The 20,892-nt window shown below is 45.1% G+C and overlaps 1 protein-coding gene across 7 annotated transcripts in view; it reads left to right on the top strand.

Moving 5' to 3' along the window:
- The first annotated feature begins 6,355 nt into the window (after positions 1-6,355).
- Positions 6,356-20,892, top strand: part of LOC131708976 (guanylate-binding protein 1-like) — a 30,754-nt gene continuing 16,217 nt past the window's right edge. For 4 of the 7 annotated variants that reach the window (XM_059010517.1, XM_059010513.1, XM_059010516.1 and 1 more), the window contains exon 1: positions 6,356-6,532. The gene's annotated coding sequence lies outside the window, so the exon portion shown is untranslated. Of the gene's footprint in view, positions 6,533-7,674; positions 7,691-20,892 lie in introns of those variants that run through there. The other 3 variants (XM_059010518.1, XM_059010514.1, XM_059010515.1) reach the window with 2 other exon arrangements.

Below are 20,892 nucleotides of genomic sequence, written 5' to 3'. Positions count from 1 at the left end.
CTTCCTCTACCTTCTGAAGTCCAGAAGACTCTACCCTCCATGCAGCTCCAGCTGCTGTCCTGTGAAATACTGATTAAAGATCATACACTAATACTGAATACATGGCTTTATATTTTTTCAGCATGGTCTGTTCTAGGTTACATTTCGCACAAACACAGAAGTTGAATTCGATCCAATGATATATTCAAGTACAGTATATACAGTACAGTATTTCTTTATAGCAGTTTCATAATCCTGCATTACAATGGTAAAGCTGTTATTCCTTCCTGCCACTAGGTGTCGCTGTGGGATCAGGTATTCCTATATATTCAACAAGAAAGTAAAATAGTGAACTGACTGCAATATTAGTCTAAATCAGGGGTGGTCAATCACGGTCCTGGAGACCCATTCCACTCTTTGTTCCAAACCTGTTGAACCAACTAAGCCTCCATCCAGGCCCTGAAGTCGTTAATGATCTCATGTTACTTGTGAAACCTGGAGTGGAATAGCCCTCCAGGACCGGGATTGGACACCCCTGCTCTAAATAATTGCTTCCACTTCCAACATCCCGATTCTGAAACAAATATCCATTTAGTGCCAACGCAGAATGACTGAAATGCATAAACACAATGTACTGTACTGTAAGTAGTGCAGTCCCTAACACTGTGCCATGCTTTCACAATGTACTGTAAGAAGTGCAATCCCTAACACTGTGCCATGCTTTCACAATGTACTATAAGAAGTGCAATCCCTAACACTGTGCCATGCTTTCACAATGTACTGTAAGAAGTGCAGTCCCTAACACTGTGCCATGCTTTCACAATGTACTGTAAGAAGTGCAATCACTAACACTGTGCCATGCTTTCACAATGTACTGTAAGAAGTGCAATCCCTAACACTGTGCCATGCTTTCACAATGTACTGTAAGAAGTGCAATCCCTAACACTGTGCCATGCTTTCACAATGTACTGTAAGAAGTGCAATCACTAACACTGTGCCATGCTTTCACAATGTACTGTAAGAAGTGCAATCACTAACACTGTGCCATGCTTTCACAATGTACTGTAAGAAGTGCAATCACTAACACTGTGCCATGCTTTCACAATGTACTATAAGAAGTGTAATCCCTAACACTGTGCCATGCTTTCACAATGTACTGTAAGAAGTGCAGTCACTAACACTGTGCCATGCTTTCACAATGTACTATAAGAAGTGAAATCACTAACACTGTGCCATGCTTTCACAATGTACTGTAAGAAGTGCAGTCACTAACACTGTGCCATGCTTTCACAATGTACTGTAAGAAGTGCAGTCCCTAACACTGTGCCATGCTTTCACAATGTACTATAAGAAGTGAAATCACTAACACTGTGTCATGCTTTCACAATGTACTATAAGAAGTGCAATCCCTAACACTGTGCCATGCTTTCACAATGTACTATAAGAAGTGCAATCCCTAACACTGTGCCATGCTTTCACAATGTACTGTAAGAAGTGCAGTCCCTAACACTGTGCCATGCTTTCACAATGTACTATAAGAAGTGAAATCACTAACACTGTGTCATGCTTTCACAATGTACTATAAGAAGTGCAATCACTAACACTGTGCCATGCTTTCACAATGTACTGTAAGAAGTGCAGTCACTAACACTGTGCCATGCTTTCACAATGTACTGTAAGAAGTGCAATCACTAACACTGTGCCATTCTTTCACAATGTACTATAAGAAGTGAAATCACTAACACTGTGCCATGCTTTCACAATGTACTGTAAGAAGTGCAATCACTAACACTGTGCCATGCTTTCACAATGTACTATAAGAAGTGCAATCACTAACACTGTGCCATGCTTTCACAATGTACTGTAAGAAGTGCAGTCCCTAACACTGTGCCATGCTTTCACAATGTACTATAAGAAGTGCAGTCACTAACACTGTGCCATGCTTTCACAATGTACTATAAGAAGTGCAATCACTAACACTGTGCCATGCTTTCACAATGTACTGTAAGAAGTGCAATCACTAACACTGTGCCATGCTTTCACAATGTACTATAAGAAGTGCAATCACTAACACTGTGCCATGCTTTCACAATGTACTATAAGAAGTGCAATCCCTAACACTGTGCCATGCTTTCACAATGTACTGTAAGAAGTGCAGTAACTAACACTGTGCCATGCTTTCACAATGTACTATAAGAAGTGCAATCCCTAACACTGTGCCATGCTTTCACAATATACTATAAGAAGTGCAATCACTAACACTGTGCCATGCTTTCACAATGTACTATAAGAAGTGCAATCACTAACACTGTGCCATGCTTTCACAATGTACTGTAAGAAGTGCAATCACTAACACTGTGACATGCTTTCACAATGTACTATAAGAAGTGCAATCCCTAACACTGTGGCATGCTTTCACAATGTACTATAAGAAGTGCAGTCCCTAACACTGTGCCATGCTTTCACAATGTACTGTAAGAAGTGAAATCACTAACACTGTGCCATGCTTTCACAATGTACTATAAGAAGTGCAGTCCCTAACACTGTGCCATGCTTTCACAATGTACTGTAAGAAGTGCAATCCCTAACACTGTGCCATGCTTTCACAATGTACTATAAGAAGTGCAATCCCTAACACTGTGCCATGCTTTCACAATGTACTGTAAGAAGTGCAGTCCCTAACACTGTGCCATGCTTTCACAATGTACTATAAGAAGTGAAATCACTAACACTGTGCCATGCTTTCACAATGTACTGTAAGAAGTGCAATCACTAACACTGTGCCATGCTTTCACAATGTACTATAAGAAGTGCAGTCCCTAACACTGTGCCATGCTTTCACAATGTACTGTAAGAAGTGCAATCACTAACACTGTGCCATGCTTTCACAATGTACTATAAGAAGTGAAATCACTAACACTGTGCCATGCTTTCACAATGTACTATAAGAAGTGCAATCACTAACACTGTGCCATGCTTTCACAATGTACTGTAAGAAGTGCAGTCCCTAACACTGTGCCATGCTTTCACAATGTACTATAAGAAGTGAAATCACTAACACTGTGCCATGCTTTCACAATGTACTGTAAGAAGTGCAATCACTAACACTGTGCCATGCTTTCACAATGTACTATAAGAAGTGCAATCCCTAACACTGTGCCATGCTTTCACAATGTACTATAAGAAGTGCAATCACTAACACTGTGCCATGCTTTCACAATGTACTATAAGAAGTGCAATCACTAACACTGTGCCATGCTTTCAGAATGTACTGTAAGAAGTGCAGTCCCTAACACTGTGCCATGCTTTCACAATGTACTGTAAGAAGTGCAATCACTAACACTGTGCCATGCTTTCACAATGTACTGTAAGAAGTGCAATCACTAACACTGTGCCATGCTTTCACAATGTACTATAAGAAGTGCAATCCCTAACACTGTGCCATGCTTTCACAATGTACTATAAGAAGTGCAATCACTAACACTGTGCCATGCTTTCACAATGTACTATAAGAAGTGCAATCCCTAACACTGTGGCATGCTTTCACAATGTACTGTAAGAAGTGCAGTCCCTAACACTGTGCCATGCTTTCACAATGTACTGTAAGAAGTGCAATCCCTAACACTGTGCCATGCTTTCACAATGTACTGTAAGAAGTGCAGTCCCTAACACTGTGCCATGCTTTCACAATGTACTGTAAGAAGTGCAGTCCCTAACACTGTGCCATGCTTTCACAATGTACTGTAAGAAGTGCAATCCCTAACACTGTGCCATGCTTTCACAATGTACTATAAGAAGTGCAATCACTAACACTGTGCCATGCTTTCACAATGTACTATAAGAAGTGCAATCACTAACACTGTGCCATGCTTTCACAATGTACTATAAGAAGTGCAATCCCTAACACTGTGCCATGCTTTCTCCACTGGGGTAAATTGAAGCCTTGCAGGATGCAGCTTCTCAACTCTAATGCTCATATATTCAGTAATACTGAATCTGCCCTCCAAAGGAATATCTGATCGCAGATCAGCCTCAAAACCCAACCCAGAACCTGGCACAGAGCTTCCTGTGGCTGCCTCCATGCTGCAACCCTTCCAACCATCAGACACAGTATACATGCATGACATCATTACTCAACCATCACTATACATTCATAACATCATTACTAAACCATCAGACACAGTATACATGCATGACGTCATTACTCAACCATCACTATACATTCATAACATCATTACTAAACCATCAGACACAGTATACATGCATGACGTCATTACTAAATCATCACAGTATACATGTATGATGTCATTACTAAACCATCACCGTATACATGCATGACATCATCATTCAACCATCACTATACATTGATGACATCATCATTCAACCATCACTATACATTGATGACATCATCATTCAACCATCAATATACATGCATGACAACCTCATTCAACCATCACAGTATACAGGCATGACATCATTATTCAATCATCAGACACAGTATACATGCATGACATCATTACTCAACTATCACAGTATACACTGATGACATTATTATTCAATCATCAGACACATGTTTTGTGTTTTTAACTTCTAAAAATGTTTTAATAAATGTTACTGTAATCACGCACAGCTGTGTGTATCTTCTGATGGACACACAGATATTTTACAGCGGTATAGCCTCCATACACACAAACATGTAGCTGCAGCGTCGGTTCAGGGCAAATTATCAACACATTTTGAGCAAATGTAATCAAGTGCTGACAGACAGCTGCAACTGGAAAATGTCGCGGACAGGGGGAGATTGAGGCTGTGAAAAGGTAAGCTTAGGCTATTGAGAAAAAAGGAATTGGGGGAAAAAAAATTATATGCATTAAAAAAACTACAACGTTAAATCTAATTAAAGCAATGATTTAATTGTAATCGATAACATGAGAACGCCAGTATGACTTTGTCAACACAGAAAACGTAGAAATATTATTTATGAAACCTCATTACGCAGTCAGATCTATTTTTTTCTGAAGCTATACGGCAAAAACAGAAATGTCATCTATAGCTAAACACAAACTAATATTGTACAACGTTTTTTTTCTATTGGTATTATCTTAATACAGCGCTGTTACAGCTACTTTTAAATACACTGTTGCTTAATGTTTTCTAAAACGTTAAATGATCTCCGTTTCAATCTGAAGTAAATGTTTTTGGATATCCCGGCAAACATGTACGTATTGGAACCATGAGGGCAAAACATGGGCACCATGGCCATGGTCAGCCCATGCAAAACCCGCACTGGCCCAATTCGGGTACAGCAGAATACAGCCACCATAGCTGAGCCAATGCTGGGCCAGTACACACTAAAACCGAAGCTAGAATATGCGTATGATTTTTTCTGATGCCAAAAGCACTATAACTAACACTATAAAATAACCACAAAATTAAAGTCCAAAATGTACTTCAAATAGGACTAGATTAGAATGATACATACATTATAGTTGTTTTATAGTTTCTATTTTAAAGGCTTTTTCTTAGCCGCTCACTGATTTGTTTCAGAGTTCCGCTTTTCCCATTTAAAAAAAAAAAAAAAGAAAAAAAGCTTGTTAAATAAGTGTCAAGTTAACTTGATTAATTAAATTTAGGTATTAAATGTATTTGGTGTATTCTTTAAGCTTTACATTAATATATATATATATATATATATAGCTCAAAGAGCCAGCTGCCCAACGTTTCGATATGTTGTACATATCTTTCTCAAGGGAGCCTGTGTTGGAATCAAAACATTGGAGGTATTTATAGGTTTTTGACAGCATGAAAACTACTTGTTATTGTTTACATTCAAATCCATGATTTATTGTTACATGATGTCATGGTGTTCTATATATTGTGACATCATTTTTACTTCTATCTTTGAATCTGTATTAATTCTAATTAACACTACTTTATATAAACTTATATTTTTATTATATCATGCAATGCTGGCTGTGAGGATCAGTCTTGATTTGGCCTCCCCAGCGCATCAGCATGCACAACTTTTGAATGAATTTTGTTTATTTATTTAAATGTTATATATTTATTGAAGTTAATTAGTTCATTCTTTTCTGTTGAGTCCCGCTGGCATAATCGTGTTCAGTCTATTTATCCATTTACTTTCTTTTATTCCTCTATATGTCGCATTGTCTAATTTGAGCTGTTCTAATACTACAAACTTTACATCATTTATGTCATGTCCCTGTAATATATTGAAAAGTAACAACTGATAGGACATAATGACTAGAGTTATTTTAAATATATGAAGTTTAATAGAGAAGGGGGGGAGGGGCTGGGTGCACGTGCACGAGCACGCGCGAGTTCGTCTCATTTGCTTAAATGAAGTCGACGCTCGAGCGAATTCGCAGACGTTGGCGACAGTTGGAGAGAGGAGGACAGAGTGAGTGATAATATCTGAATAGAATAGACTATAGCTAAGATAGAGGTACATTAGATAGATAGTTACATGTAGATAGGTAGATTGTTTTTATTATTTTTAGAAAAACGTCAGAAAGAGACAACGTTTTTCAAGGTAAGGATACTGTATAATTTAATTGGTAAATGTAAAGCTATATGACTTGAAAACTGTAAATTATGATAGTGTAATTTATGTGTGCCGTGTTAAATAACGACAACTGTTCAAGTGCCTTTTTGTCAAATGTGTCAGTGTAGCGTATTTAGCAGTCTTTTTTCAGTACAGGAGGGGAGGACTGAGGTAAAGTTAGCTTGATGTTCGATATTCATTTGATATTCGCTACTGTGGACTTAAACGCATCCCCGGCATGAATTAAAATTGCTTGAAACGCATTGCATTCCCCATCATCCCTACCATAGATACTTGAGCAGGAGGATGATGGAGGGAAATGTTCTGAAGTTCGCTAGTCTGATTTAAACGATGAGCGCCAGTCTCTGAGGTAAACTGAAAAGGCGAACACTGCTCAGAGCGCTCTGTGATACTCATGAACTTGGCAGTTTTCAACTCGTTGTACAATTAAATACAAATCAGTTAAGCACCATCTTTCTGTATTTTGTAGAAGTATAAATACTCCGGTAAACATAAATAACATTCATCATACTCATACTTTGACGGTTTTTGTTTTATTTCCCTTTAAAAACTGCCATTTCTGAAAAAAAGCACATTCAAACTGGTAGAAAATGAATAAAAACATTAAATTAAATCTAAAACACACATTTTCAGTATAGTATAGTAACTGAAGAAGACATAACATGTGCAATGTAATTTATTTTTGCTCGTAGTACTTTCTCGTAGTGATCTCAAAACCGCATCACGGCCAAACCTGTTTTCCTGATAGTGCAAAATATGCATTTCGAACGGGTCCGCGGCACCGAGTTTTATTTTTCTACACTTTTTTAAACTCACGGTTGATGAGTTCTTGTCGATTTTGATTCATGTTTGTGTAATAAATTAAAAGTAGACAGCCTAAACTTTTTGTCAGTATAGGACCTAAAATGTCCGTCATACAGAAGGGCGTTTTTTTCCGTTCCCTTTCAAGTCGAAAATAACCATCAACATGAGATATTGCCGTCAGGCAGCACCGGTAGGCTGAGCTTTTATAGCAAAGCTGCCGATAGGCCCCCACGCCAGCTGCAGTGTAAGCCCGCCCCCTGGGAGCTTACTTAACTGCGCGCGTGGGGATGCACTTCCTCTTTTGTCTTCAGCCTTGGTACGGTAGGTAATAGATAATAGAGCTTGTTAACTGATTGTACTCGATAAGCTTTACGCTTGAGAAGCTGGTTAATTACCCCTTCTCTGAGTTTATTTCAGTTATTGTGTTATTAGGATTATATATATTTCTTTAATATATCTTTCCTTTCGCTTTGCTTCGGCATCGCGTCTTCGTGGTCTCCCGTCTTCCTTTTCTTATTGTTATTATTATAATATATAATTATATTATATTTATTATTTGGGTTTTTGTGTATATATATATATTGTTATATATATTTTTTATTGTATATTGTTTGGGACGCGTGTTGCGTTGGCCTTAGGCCACGCGCATTATTGCAGCCTCGGTCTTGCTTAGGCTAGACCGCGTGTGTGTGTGTGTGTGCGTGCAGCCTGCGTTGCAGTCTCCCCCCCCACCGCGGCGCGTTCTACCGCCACGTGGCTGCTATTGAGTATAGCCCCACTGTTTTACACTATACGTAGTGTCTGCTGCAGCGTCCAAACAAAAAAAAAAAAAAAAAAAAAAGTTTTTTTCCCATACAGTATAAGGAAGACGACCACCAAGTGCATTAACTGTTGCCCTTATAAGCAGCACAACACCTTGTCTTTCGAGACTCAGACACAGTACTAGAGCACATAGCGTCTCCGCTTTGCGGGTCAGCTGACGTGGATCGTCTGGTGCAGTACACACGCTCCGGCGCTTTCGGTGTCAGCGCTTAGGCGCCTGGTGTAGCGCTTCGGCGCCTAGTGCTTGGGCTCAGTGCACGCAACGCACCTGTGCACGCACCTCGACGCTCGGTGCTCGGTGCCTCGGTGCACGCACCTCGACGCTCGGTGCCTTGGTGCACGCACCTCGACGCTCGGTGCCTCGGTGCACGCACCTCGACGCTCGGTGCTCGGTGCCTCGGTGCACGCACCTCGACGCTCGGTGCTCGGTGCCTCGGTGCATGCACCTCGACGCTCGGTGCTCGGTGCACGCACCTCGACGCTCGGTGCACGCGCCTCGACGCTCGGTGCTCGGTGCCTTGGTGCACGCACCTCGACGCTCGGTGCCTCGGTGCACGTACCTCGGTGCCTCGGTGCACGCACCTCGACGCTCGGTGCTCGGTGCCTCGGTGCACGCGCCTCGACGCTCGGTGCTCGGTGCCTCGGTGCACGCACCTCGACGCTCGGTGCCTCAGTGCACGCACTTGACGTTTGTCTTTTCAGTGCTTGGTGCACGCGCCTCAAAGCACCTTAAAGCTGTTCGCTTGGTGCTCAGTGCTTAACGCTCGGCGCTCCTATTACTGGCACGGTACGCTTCGGCATACAACGTGCTGCACCATGTCATTTCACCGCTGTGTCACCTGTGGGACGAAGTTACCGGCTAATGACCCGCATGAGGACTGCGTGTCCTGTCTGGGGCCGGAGCATGCGGCATCTGCTTTGGCAGACAAAGCCTTTTGCACGTTATGTGCAAGCTTTCAGACGCGCACTCTGCGTCGTAGGGCGAGGAGAGCAGTCGGGGATCGCTCCCCTTCATCTGGGTCGTCACACACCCTTTCCGCCCCGCAGCCTTCTTTGGCTTCCCCGCCAGCGAAGCTGCCTTTTTCCAGGAGTTCGCCTTCCCAGGTTACCCCTGGTCAACGATCTCCTGACGTTAGGCGCAAGAGAGACCGCTCCCACAGCCTTTCTGTAATGCGAGGCCCTTCTCCTCGCGGCGAACGCCCCCGTCAGATCTCGAGATCCCGCTCTAGATCGCCCCGAAGGAGAGGACGTTCCCGTTCTCCTCGTCGCGACAGGCGAGGTGGTGTAACTGAGCTTACTAATAAGATGTCTCAGTTTATGGACCTTATGATGGGGCAGCAATCGCTGCTCATGTCCCTGGCCACAGCTCGGGCCGCAGAGGAGCCAGTCAGACCGGCTGTCAACCAGCCGATCATCCTACCACAACCCCTGTCCGTTCCAGTTGCGCAACAGGACGCATGGGACGTGGATGCTATCTCTCGAGATGCATCAGAGGGTGAGCCTCTCCACGGAGAGGATAGTGTGGAGGCAGAGCTCACGTCCCACCACTCAGAGTCTGAGATGGAGGTAGGCGTAGATGACTCTTTATGGTCCCTAGTAGAGCGGGCGACTCGCCACCTGGGCTTAGAATGGCCTGCCACTGAAGAACCTAGGCGCTCTCTTTTTGAGTCGCCTTTGGCACAGGGCCAGCAGTCTAGGACGCTTCCGGCCTTCCCAGACTTTGTTAAGGAGGTGCAGTCCACTTGGGGGACTCCAGCCTCCGCCCCGGCAACCTCGCGTAAGGCGGCTGCCTTTACCATGCAAGGTGCGAGTGAAGCGGGTCTGGCGTCATTTCCGCCAGTTGGCGCTGCGTTCGCAGCGTTGGTGAAGTCACCAACACTCTCTGGGTTGGTGAAAGACCCCACCTGCCCTAACAAGCAGTGCAGGATCACTGAGGTGCACCTCAAGAGGGGCTATTCGGCGGCTACAGAGGCAGTTAGGCTGTCCAATCTGGCTAGCCTCCTCTTAGTTTATCAGGCTGCGTTAATAAAGGATCTCCCAGACTACCCTTCGGTGTCTCTGAGAGCGGAGTTGGGGCTAGTTGCCCAGCTGCTGGTCAAGCTAGCCCAGCTTAACGCGCGGGCCCAGGGCAGGAGCATCGCGTCTCTGGTGGTGGCCAGACGACAGCTCTGGCTCTCGCAGGCGAGAGTCCAGGAGCATGACAAAGCTCCCTTGTTGGATGCCCCAATTACACCGGGGCACACATTTGGCCCAGCGGTGGAAGAGATGCTGCAAAGCTCAGCTAAGGCTAGAGAGGCATCACAGCAGTTGGCTACGATATGGCCGCGTAGGCCTTTCCAGGTCAAACGCCCACAAGAACATCAGTGGCGTAGAACACCACCGCAACACCAGCCCCGTCCAGGGGGTACTAAGACCTCCCCGGCGGATACAGCAGCGCGTGGCCAAATCCCAAGGGGACGACCACAGCGCACAGGGTGGCGACCTAGAGGAGGCGGCAGACCACGCCCTCGTGGCTCTGGCCAGGCCCCTCGTGAGCGAGCGAAGCCTAAGCAGCCCTGAGAAAACCAGGCAGCCATTAACCCAACCCTATACTGTTCCACAGCTTCTGTTTTGGCAACAATGCACCAGCGATATCTGGGTGCGCAAAACTATACTCACCGGGTACACCCTTCAGTTCCGGTTAAAACCCCCCCCCTTCAGGGGGGTGGTGGTAACTGTGGTGAAGGACGTGGTTCAGTCCTCAGCTCTGAATGTGGAAATACAGGCATTGCTCAGGAAGCGTGCCATTCAACTAGTAGACCCTGCTCTGACCGACCAGGGGTTCTACTCCAAGTACTTCCTTGTGCCAAAGAAGGACGGCGGGCTCCGCCCTATTCTAGACCTGCGTGTACTGAACAAATACCTACGGGTGTTGTCGTTCAAGATGCTCACGCACAGGCACATTGTCCAGTCTGTCCGGCAGGGCGACTGGTTTACCACCATAGATCTGACAGATGCGTACTTTCACGTTCCCATCTGTCCGGGTCACAGGAAGTATCTACGATTCGCATTCCAGAGCAGGGTCTACGAGTTTTGCGTCCTGCCATTCGGCCTGTCTCTAGCTCCTCGAACCTTTTCGAAGTGTATGGACGCCATTTTAGCTCCTTTGCGGGCTCAAGGCGTCCGACTGCTGAACTATCTGGACGACTGGCTCGTCTGCGCGCAGTCAAAGGAGCAGCTGGCACAGCACACAGTGATGGTTACAGACCATCTTCAGCGGCTAGGTCTGAAGGTCAATCCAGACAAGAGCCGCCTCGTGCCCAGCCAACAGACCGAGTTTTTGGGTCTGCATCTGGACTCAGTGTCCATGGAAGCGACCCTATCGACACAAAGAGTTGCCTCATTAGAGCGATGTCTCTCCCTATTCAGGTTGAGAGAAACAGTCAGCATGGAGCTCTGTCAGCGCATGCTGGGGTTGATGGCTGCCGCCTCGCAAGCCCTTCCTTTGGGCTTACTACACCAGAGACCTCTGCAGGCCTGGTTCAATGCCTTCGCGTTGCACCCGCGGAGAGACAAGCACCGCAGGTTGAGGGTATCCCGAACCTGCTGGGAAGCATTACGCTGGTGGAAAGTTCAGTCGAACATCCGCCAGGGCGTGCGCTTGGGTCCCATCTTTCGAAGGGAAGTTATCACAACCGACGCTTCCAACCAAGGTTGGGGAGCAGTCTGGAACGGGACAGGGACCCGTGGAGTGTGGTCAGGACCCTGGAGGTCAGCCCACATCAACGCTCTGGAACTCAGAGCAGTGGACCTCGCCCTTCGGCACTTCTTGCCAGTGCTTCTAGACAAGCACGTGTTAGTGCGGTCAGACAACACCACAGTAGTGGCGTATATCAATCGCCAGGGCGGATTGCGGTCCCCCGGTCTTCACCGGATGGTAACGCGGCTGTTGCTCTGGGCTCAACCGCGTTTAGCCTCTCTGCGTGCAGTTCATCTGCCGGGCAGAGTCAATTACGCAGCGGATCTCCTGTCCAGAGGAGGTCCTCTTGCGGGCGAATGGCGTCTTCACCCTCGGGTGGTAGAGCGCATCTGGGAATGGTTCGGCACAGCGCAAGTCGATCTCTTCGCTTCGCGAGAGACCACGCACTGTCCTCTATGGTTCTCGGTGAAGGACCTCGACAGCCCCCTGGGGGTGGATGCACTGGCTCACGAATGGCCGCCAGGGCTCCTGTATGCCTTTCCACCGATTCCGATGCTCCCCGCCTTCTTGGAGAAGGTCAGGGTAGAGCGAGCGACAGTGATTCTGATCGCTCCTCGGTGGCCTCGGAGAATATGGTTCCCGAGTCTAGTGCAATTACTGCACGGTCGCCCGAGGGAGCTCCCTCTGCGAGCGGACCTGTTGTCCCAAGCTCAAGGAGAGCTTTGGCATCCGAACCCCAAACTCATGCAGTTATGGGCTTGGCCCCTGAGCGGGAGCGCCTGTCAGCCTTAGGGCTTTCGACTGCAGTTATATCGACCATCCAGAGTGCGAGAGCGCCCTCTACTAGGTCGCAGTATGCGTATAAGTGGCAGTTGTTTCAGAGTTGGTGTCTGGCTGAGAGCCACGACCCAGTCTCCTGTCCTATGGCAGTAATATTGCAGTTTCTGCAGAAACTGCTGGATGAAGGGAAATCTCCTTCTACACTTAAAGTGTATTTAGCCGCCATTTCGGCTTGTCATGTACGCGTTGACGGTTTATCACCTGGTTGCCATTTTTTGGCATCTCAGTTTCTGAAAGGCGCAAGACGCTTGCGGCCTCCAAGAACGACCAGTTTACCGTCGTGGAGCCTTGATGTGGTGCTAGAAGCCCTTACCAAGGCACCGTTTGAGCCTCTCCACAGCGTGGATATGAAGCTCATATCTATTAAGACTGCATTTTTGCTGGCTGTGGTATCAGCAAAACGCGTGAGCGAGTTACATGCACTTTCAGTGCATCCTTCTTGTACTCGTTTTGCAGGAGACGGTTCTAAGGTCTCCATGCGCCCTAATCCGGCCTTTTTACCAAAGGTTATATCCCCATTCCACATGAACCAGTCAGTCGAGTTGATGGCGTTCCATCCTCCTCCTTTTTCTTCCCCAGAGGAAGAGCGGTTACACATGCTCTGCCCCGTGAGGGCATTGAGGTGTTATATTGACCGTACAAAGACTGTGAGGCAGACAGAACAGTTGTTCATATGCCATGGTTCTAGATCTTTGGGTCAGCCGCTGTCTAAACAGCGCCTTTCCCACTGGATAGTGGATGCTATTAAATTAGCGTATGAATCTGCAGGCCTTCCACCACCAGGGCAGTTGAAGGCGCATTCTACCAGGGGTATGGCGACATCCTGGGCCCTCTTTCGAGGGGTGCCGGTGTCTGATATTTGCGCGGCAGCCAGTTGGGCTACGCCGCATACTTTCATGAGGTTTTACAGGTTAAATGTACTGGATTCCTCTGCTCCACTGTTTGGAGCATCTGTTTTACACTCTACGACGCCTCAGGATGCGGACGTATAGAGTGGTTGATAGCATGGTGTTGACTGTTCCACCTTTAAGACAGGTGTCATTACGAGCATAGACGCTGAGGCGCAGCTCCGCATATGCCTAGATGTACTGCCTACGCAATTGCGTTATGACGTAAGTCTGTCCTACTGCCGAGAATCCTCCCTCGCGACAGCTAGGGTACACTGTATCCCATGTTGATGGTTATTTTCGACTTGAAAGGGAACGATAGGTTGCGGATGCAACCCCGGTTCCCTGAAAGAGAAAATAACCATCAAGCTGCGAGGTCGCTCCGGTAGCCTTCACGGCCTGAAGAGCAAAAGAGGAAGTGCATCCCCGCGCGCGCAGTTAAGTAAGCTCCCAGGGGGGCGGGCTTACACTGCAGCTGGCGTGGGGGCCTATCGGCAGCTTTGCTATAAAAGCTCAGCCTACCGGTGCTGCCTGACGGCAATATCTCATGTTGATGGTTATTTTCTCTTTCAGGGAACCGGGGTTGCATCCGCAACCTATCGTTTTTTTGAGGTATGACACAGGCCCGGTGTTTGGGATGGAACCGCATAACAGTCTCGCGTTTTGATTGGTCCATGTCTGCCTACATGAATATGTCGTCACACGAGTGGAAAAGCGTGCAGGCATTTTTAACATTGTGATCAGATAGAGAGAGTGATCTGCTTTCCACAACCTTTCCATTAAAATATAATGTGGTATTACACTGTACTGATATTACAAACTATGAGGAATTACTTTATATAAATTATCATGTTATGCACGAATGTAAGAATTGGCTTTCTGTGGTGGTGTACTTTTTTCTTTCAAGTAGCATATATCTATAATCGTTTTTGCGATATATTTTAATATAAAACGTATACACTATTGCAGTTTTGTTACAGGATACATTAGTTTATCTCTAATGTAATCACAGTTTTACATATAGACTGCCCCTGTTTTCATTTACGTCCCAAATTCTGGACCGCTTTGCTTTTCAGATAATGTCCCAAATTCTGGGCCGCCTTGGTTTTTAGATAACGTCCCAAATTCTGGGCCGCTTTGGTTTTTAGATAACGTCCCAAATTCTGGGCAGCCTTGGTTTTTAGATAACATCCCAAATTCTGGGCCGCTTTGCATTTCCGAATTCAGCCCACTTTTGGGGAATCAGCTGACAGCCGAGTTTCTAAGTCATGCATGCACAGTTTACCATAAACTGGATCGTGAATTCATTTGAGAGTAACCCTTAGTACATTAATCAAAGTTCATGTATTTTTTACTCTCCCCAGAAATCTTTTTTTTTTTTTTAATGAAAAAAACAAAAATGTAAATGTTAAACGTATTTCTTATTACATGAAGAAACTACATTGCACTGAAATAGATACATGAAAATTAATTTAAGCAGTCGTTTTCCTTTATTAAAGGCTAATATTAAAACTCCTTTTTGGAAAGGAACATGGTATTCCGAAAAAATGACATCTCGTTTTCTTATGTAACGTCCATCAATATATTGTAGTGTTTCAGGTTCTTTTTGGACAGAAATGAGACTGCAGCTGTGAGTAGATGAAGGCCGTTTATTTTGACAATAATTAAATAATCACAAAATAAAATAATAAAGTGAGGGAAAGGAGACTGGGAGTCGAAAGTGAAAATAAATGATTGTAGTAATTTTTCTTTTACCCTACCTTTCCCAGTCTTTTCCCCGCCCCTCTTGTGCGCAAAACCTGAACTCCAATTCCCCTCCACACACGTGTACCACCATGCAACCCCTGCACGCATACACCCACCATGCAACCCCTGCACGCACACACCACCATGCAACCCCTGCACGCATACACCCACCATGCAACCCCTGCACGCATACACCACCATGCAACCCCTGCACGCATACACCCACCATGCAACCCCTGCACGCATACACCCACCATGCAACCCCTGCACGCACACACCACCATGCAACCCCTGCACGCATACACCCACCATGCAACCCCTGCACGCATACACCACCATGCAACCCCTACATGCATACACCCACCATGCAACCCCTGCACGCATACACCCACCATGCAACCCCTGCACGCATACACCCACCATGCAACCCCTGCACGCATACACCACCATGCAACCCCTGCACGCATACACCCACCATGCAACCCCTGCACGCATACACCCACCATGCAACCCCTGCACGCACACACCACCATGCAACCCCTGCACGCATACACCCACCATGCAACCCCTGCACGCACACACCACCATGCAACCCCTGCACGCACACACCACCATGCAACCCCTGCACGCACACACCCACCATGCAACCCTGGCACGCACACACCACCATGCAACCCCTGCACGCACACACCACCATGCAACCCCTGCACGCACACACCACCATGCAACCCCTGCACGCACACACCACCATGCAACCCTGGCACGCACACACCACCATGCAACCCCTGCACGCATACACCCACCATGCAACCCCTGCACGCATACACCCACCATGCAACCCCTGCACGCACACACCCACCATGCAACCCCTGCACGCATACACCCACCATGCAACCCCTGCACGCATACACCCACCATGCAACCCCTGCACGCACACACCACCATGCAACCCCTGCACGCATACACCCACCATGCAACCCCTGCACGCATACACCCACCATGCAACCCCTGCACGCACACACCCACCATGCAACCCTGGCACGCACACACCACCATGCAACCCCTGCACGCACACACCCACCATGCAACCCCTGCACGCACACACCACCATACAACCCCTGCACGCATACACCCACCATGCAACCCCTGCACGCACACACCACCATGCAACCCCTGCACGCATACACCCACCATGCAACCCCTGCACGCACACACCACCATGCAACCCCTGCACGCACACACCACCATGCAACCCCTGCATGCATACACCCACCGTAGCAATTCTTTGCAAAATATATTTTCGGGTATTTAGCCCCATTCATGTCTATGGCAGTGTTATAAAACACATTTTCAGGCATATCTCTCGAACCCGAGCACGTAGAACCACCATTCAAAGTGATATAGACTCGGGGGAGCACCCCAACCCCCCCCCCCCCCCCCTAAAAAGGTGTGGTGGTTCACCCAAAAACTCATGTCATGACGAAAAAATTCAATTTGCCAAGCCGTCCTGGCATTTGAACCATGAAAATGGTGACTCCTTGTGCGGGGCCCCATGGGGCCCCAACGCAAAAAAAAAATCAAGTTCCTAACCCCCACAGAACCCGAGATACGCCCGGTCAAAAATGTCCAAAAACTACCCTTTTCAAGGGTCATATCTCCATGACCCCAGGGCCTAGAAACCGGGTTGAACTTCCTAGGGTCATGTCTGGGGGCCCTCTTTCACAGGGAGCCACCCGTTTTCAAATGCTACATTTTCAACAATTTTTCACATTTTCAGCATGATGGCATGTCAAGGTTGCATTTCCAATAGCTTTTGAGCTCCAGGTTGGCAAAAAAAGTCTAAATTGGTGTCCTTTCTAGCTGGGGACACGTCACTTGGAGGGATCGACAGGGGCCCCGAGGTGGACCTCCATACCGATTTTCAAGTCTTGGGGACCCCCGGAACCCGAGATACAGCACCCTGAAAAATGTCTATGGGAAATCCCATTATAAAACCCCTTTGGGGCAACGCCCACCATCTGGCGGTGGGGTGGCGTTTGAACCCGTGGCTGATGTCTTTCTTTAGCTAAGACTCTTGTGCACGCAAAGAGTCCCCTTCTGAGTTTGTTGGCCCAGGGGTCGTGGAGATACGGGTATGATAAGAGACCACCCCCTTCCCTATGGCAAATCCCATTATAAAAACACCATCGGGGTAAGGCTCAGCTAATGGCGGTCGTGGGTCTTACGAACTCGAAGGAACCCATTTTCTTTAGCTAAGATTGTTGTGCATCTAAAAAGAGTACAGAAGCACCAATTTAAGTCCATTCCAAGTGTTTTGTGATCACAGTATCAGCCTGAGTGTATCGGAGCACAGTTTTGCACCAAAAGTGAGGGGAGGCGAAAAAAAGCACTATATACCCTATTCTTTAAGATATCACTTTGCAGTGCAAATTTGAGGAACGCAACCACTTAGCAACTTGCGAATTGGTACTGCAATTTAAAGGCCTGTAGTGTCAGACTGGTAGTGCCTAACTGATTCAAGTGTTTTTGGAATGATTCTTGCAAAGACTGATTTATAAGAAAAAAGAGAGATTGACAAACAGCATTTTGCTTTATATGCAGAAACGGGCAACTACAAGAGGGTGTCAAACAAGCTGTGAATGTCCTAGGAGGCTACAGAGTACCTCTGGGTATGAATCCAGATGCTCGCAGTACCTGTTCTTAGATGTCCGAAACCACTGTATCGCTGTATAACTGTATACCCTATAAATATCACTTTTTATTGTGTATTTGAGGAACACAACCAATTACAAATGAACAAATTCATTTGAATTGCTGTGCTATCAGAATATCAGTGTATAACTTTGCTGGGTATTGCAGTGTATGCTGGGTATCAAAAGGCCTTCAAACTTTTACAAAAGGCCGTCAAAGTTACAAAAAAATAGGTGTGCTCCTAACCCAATACTTGTCTTTTTAATTCTGTGCATCCAAATACTTGTAGTTAAAAGTTTTAAGAATTAAGCTTACTGTTTGCTGTTCTGTCTTAAACCAGCAGTTTGTCACCCAGATTTATTAAATAAACGGGGGGGGGGGGGGGGGGGGGTCATCAGATTATTCTCCATTTTATAGTAACTGAGGTACCTACCGTTCAGTTGAGCGAAAATTGTAAAGGGGTACTCGAGCTGAAACCTCCAGATAGAAGGGGTACAGTTTCAAAAAAAGGTTGAAAACCCCTGACCTACAGTATAAATGATCAGGAATAGATAAGGGAAATGCTGACTAATACAATACAATAGGATTTATTTGAAGTTGTTGAAGGGCACTGGTCTCTTAAACCCAGAATTTCTGATAAACCCCTATGCCTCACTATATATTGATGGACATTACATAAGCAAATGAGATGACCTTTTTTTTTTTTTGGTATACCATGTTCCTAAATGTTTTCTGAGGAGAGTAAAAAATACATTAACTTTGATTCATGTACTCTTAAATGAATTAACGGTCCAGTTTATGGTAAACTGTGCATGCATGACTTAGAAACTCGGCTGTCAGCTAAGCAGAATATCTCAAAAACTGGCCTGAATTTGAAAATGCAGAATTCGGAACGTTATCTGAAAACCAGAGCAGCCCAGAAATTGGGATGTTATCAAAGCGGCCCAGAATTTGGGACGTTATCTAAAAACCAAAGCGGCCCAGAATTTGGGATGTTATCTGCAAACCAAATCGGCCCAGAATTTGGGACATTATCTGAAAAGTAAAGCGGCCCAGAATTTGCGACGTAAATGAAAACAGGGGCAGTCTATATGTAAAACTGTGATTACATTAGAGATAAACTAATGTATCGTGTAACAAAACTGCAATAGCGTATATGTTTTATATTAAAATATATCGCAAAAACGATTATAGATATATGCTACTTGAAAGAAAAAAGTACACCACCACAGAAAGCCACTTCTTACATTCGTGCATAACATGATAATTTATATAAAGTAATTCCTCATAGTTTGTAATATCAGTACAGTGTAATACCACATTATATTTTAATGGAAAGGTTGTGGAAAGCAGATCACTCTCTCTATCTGATCACAATGTTAAAAATGCCTGCACGCTTTTCCACTCGTGTGACGACGTATTCATGTGACAGACATGGACCAATCAAAACGCGAGACTGTTATGCGGTTCCATCCCAAAAACCGGGCCTGTGTCATACCTCGTTTTTTTCCTTTACGCGATGATCTCAAAACCTAAACCAATCAGGGCCGAGCTGACACTTAAACTATTGGTTGTTGAATGTGTCTATAATAAAACATAATTTAAATCAAGAGCCAATCATGGTCGACATTGTAGCTATTAAGGCGTTAACATTGTACGCACTTTCGTGACGCGCTTGTAATTTTCGTACAGTACTAGGCTGCTATGCTGGGGAGCGTTAGACACCAACGTTCTAACAGCGAGTAGTCTATGTGGTAGCAGCAGAGCAATACTTTATTGTACGGAATTAGGAATAGTTATTACATTTGTTAAAGTTATTAAATTATAAAAATGTAAATGATAAATTATATGTACAGATTTTGAGCAATGGAGTTATACACGAAATATATGTATTTGCCGTTGCTAGACCAAATGATCGACCCCTGAAATATGCGTTTTGTGATATTTTAATCACTACTTCATCCATAATTTAAAAAATCAAGAACTTAAATTTTAAACAAAAATGGTCTAGAACGTAAGGGAATTAATTGAAAATAGAAATAAAATGCGTGAAATTAAGCTTAGACAAACTGCCTTTCGTTGTAAGGGGGGGGGGTGAAACAGTGCTGTGGCTCCAGCAATGCTGAACATGAACTAGGTCATTTAAAATACGCTAGAACAGTAGTTGGTATAATAGGTAAGCAATTAAAAACTATAGATAATGGGGATATGACATAGATCTGACATATGCTTGTGTGTGTCTGTCATTAGACTGCCGTTTGAGCTCATATCTCCTGTGTAGGTTGAATATTTTAGGCTCGGTAGTTTTAACATGTAACAAAACGTCAGAAAGCGGTCATTTGCATATTAATTAAATACTTATTTTATTTATTTTAACCATTGTTGTTTTAAACTACTCAACGGCAACAAATACCATGATACCAAATTATATATTATGCTTTAAATATATCAACTTTATAGAAATTACAAAGTTGCAATTGTGTAACAGTTTACACAAGTTTAAATTAGATTAATATATTAATAAATTAAAAATGCTAAACACTTTATTTATATACAAGTAATCACATTACCTGCCTTTTCAGTGGCAAATGCTGTCTACAAATTCTTAACATGTAAAACATTGTTATGATGACTTTTGAACCCTAAACAAACACTATAACACATATTGCAAAACTGGAATAGTTATAATTTCTTAACAGACAAATAAAAGCGTTTTTAAACAAGCTATAATATGTTATGTTGCGATACATTATAAACAAAACCCTTGCATTTAAAAATGACCCCTAACCATTTTTTTCAGTACAGATTCACTGCTCAGACACGTGTCTGTAGGTGCCACGCCTTCTGGGCAGTCCTGA

The sequence above is a fragment of the Acipenser ruthenus genome, chromosome 41 (genome assembly GCF_902713425.1).
Source record: "Acipenser ruthenus chromosome 41, fAciRut3.2 maternal haplotype, whole genome shotgun sequence".
Taxonomy (NCBI): Eukaryota; Metazoa; Chordata; class Actinopteri; order Acipenseriformes; family Acipenseridae; genus Acipenser; species Acipenser ruthenus.
Note: the sequence above shows the minus strand (reverse complement) of the source record. Positions and strands in the feature narration are given on the sequence as shown.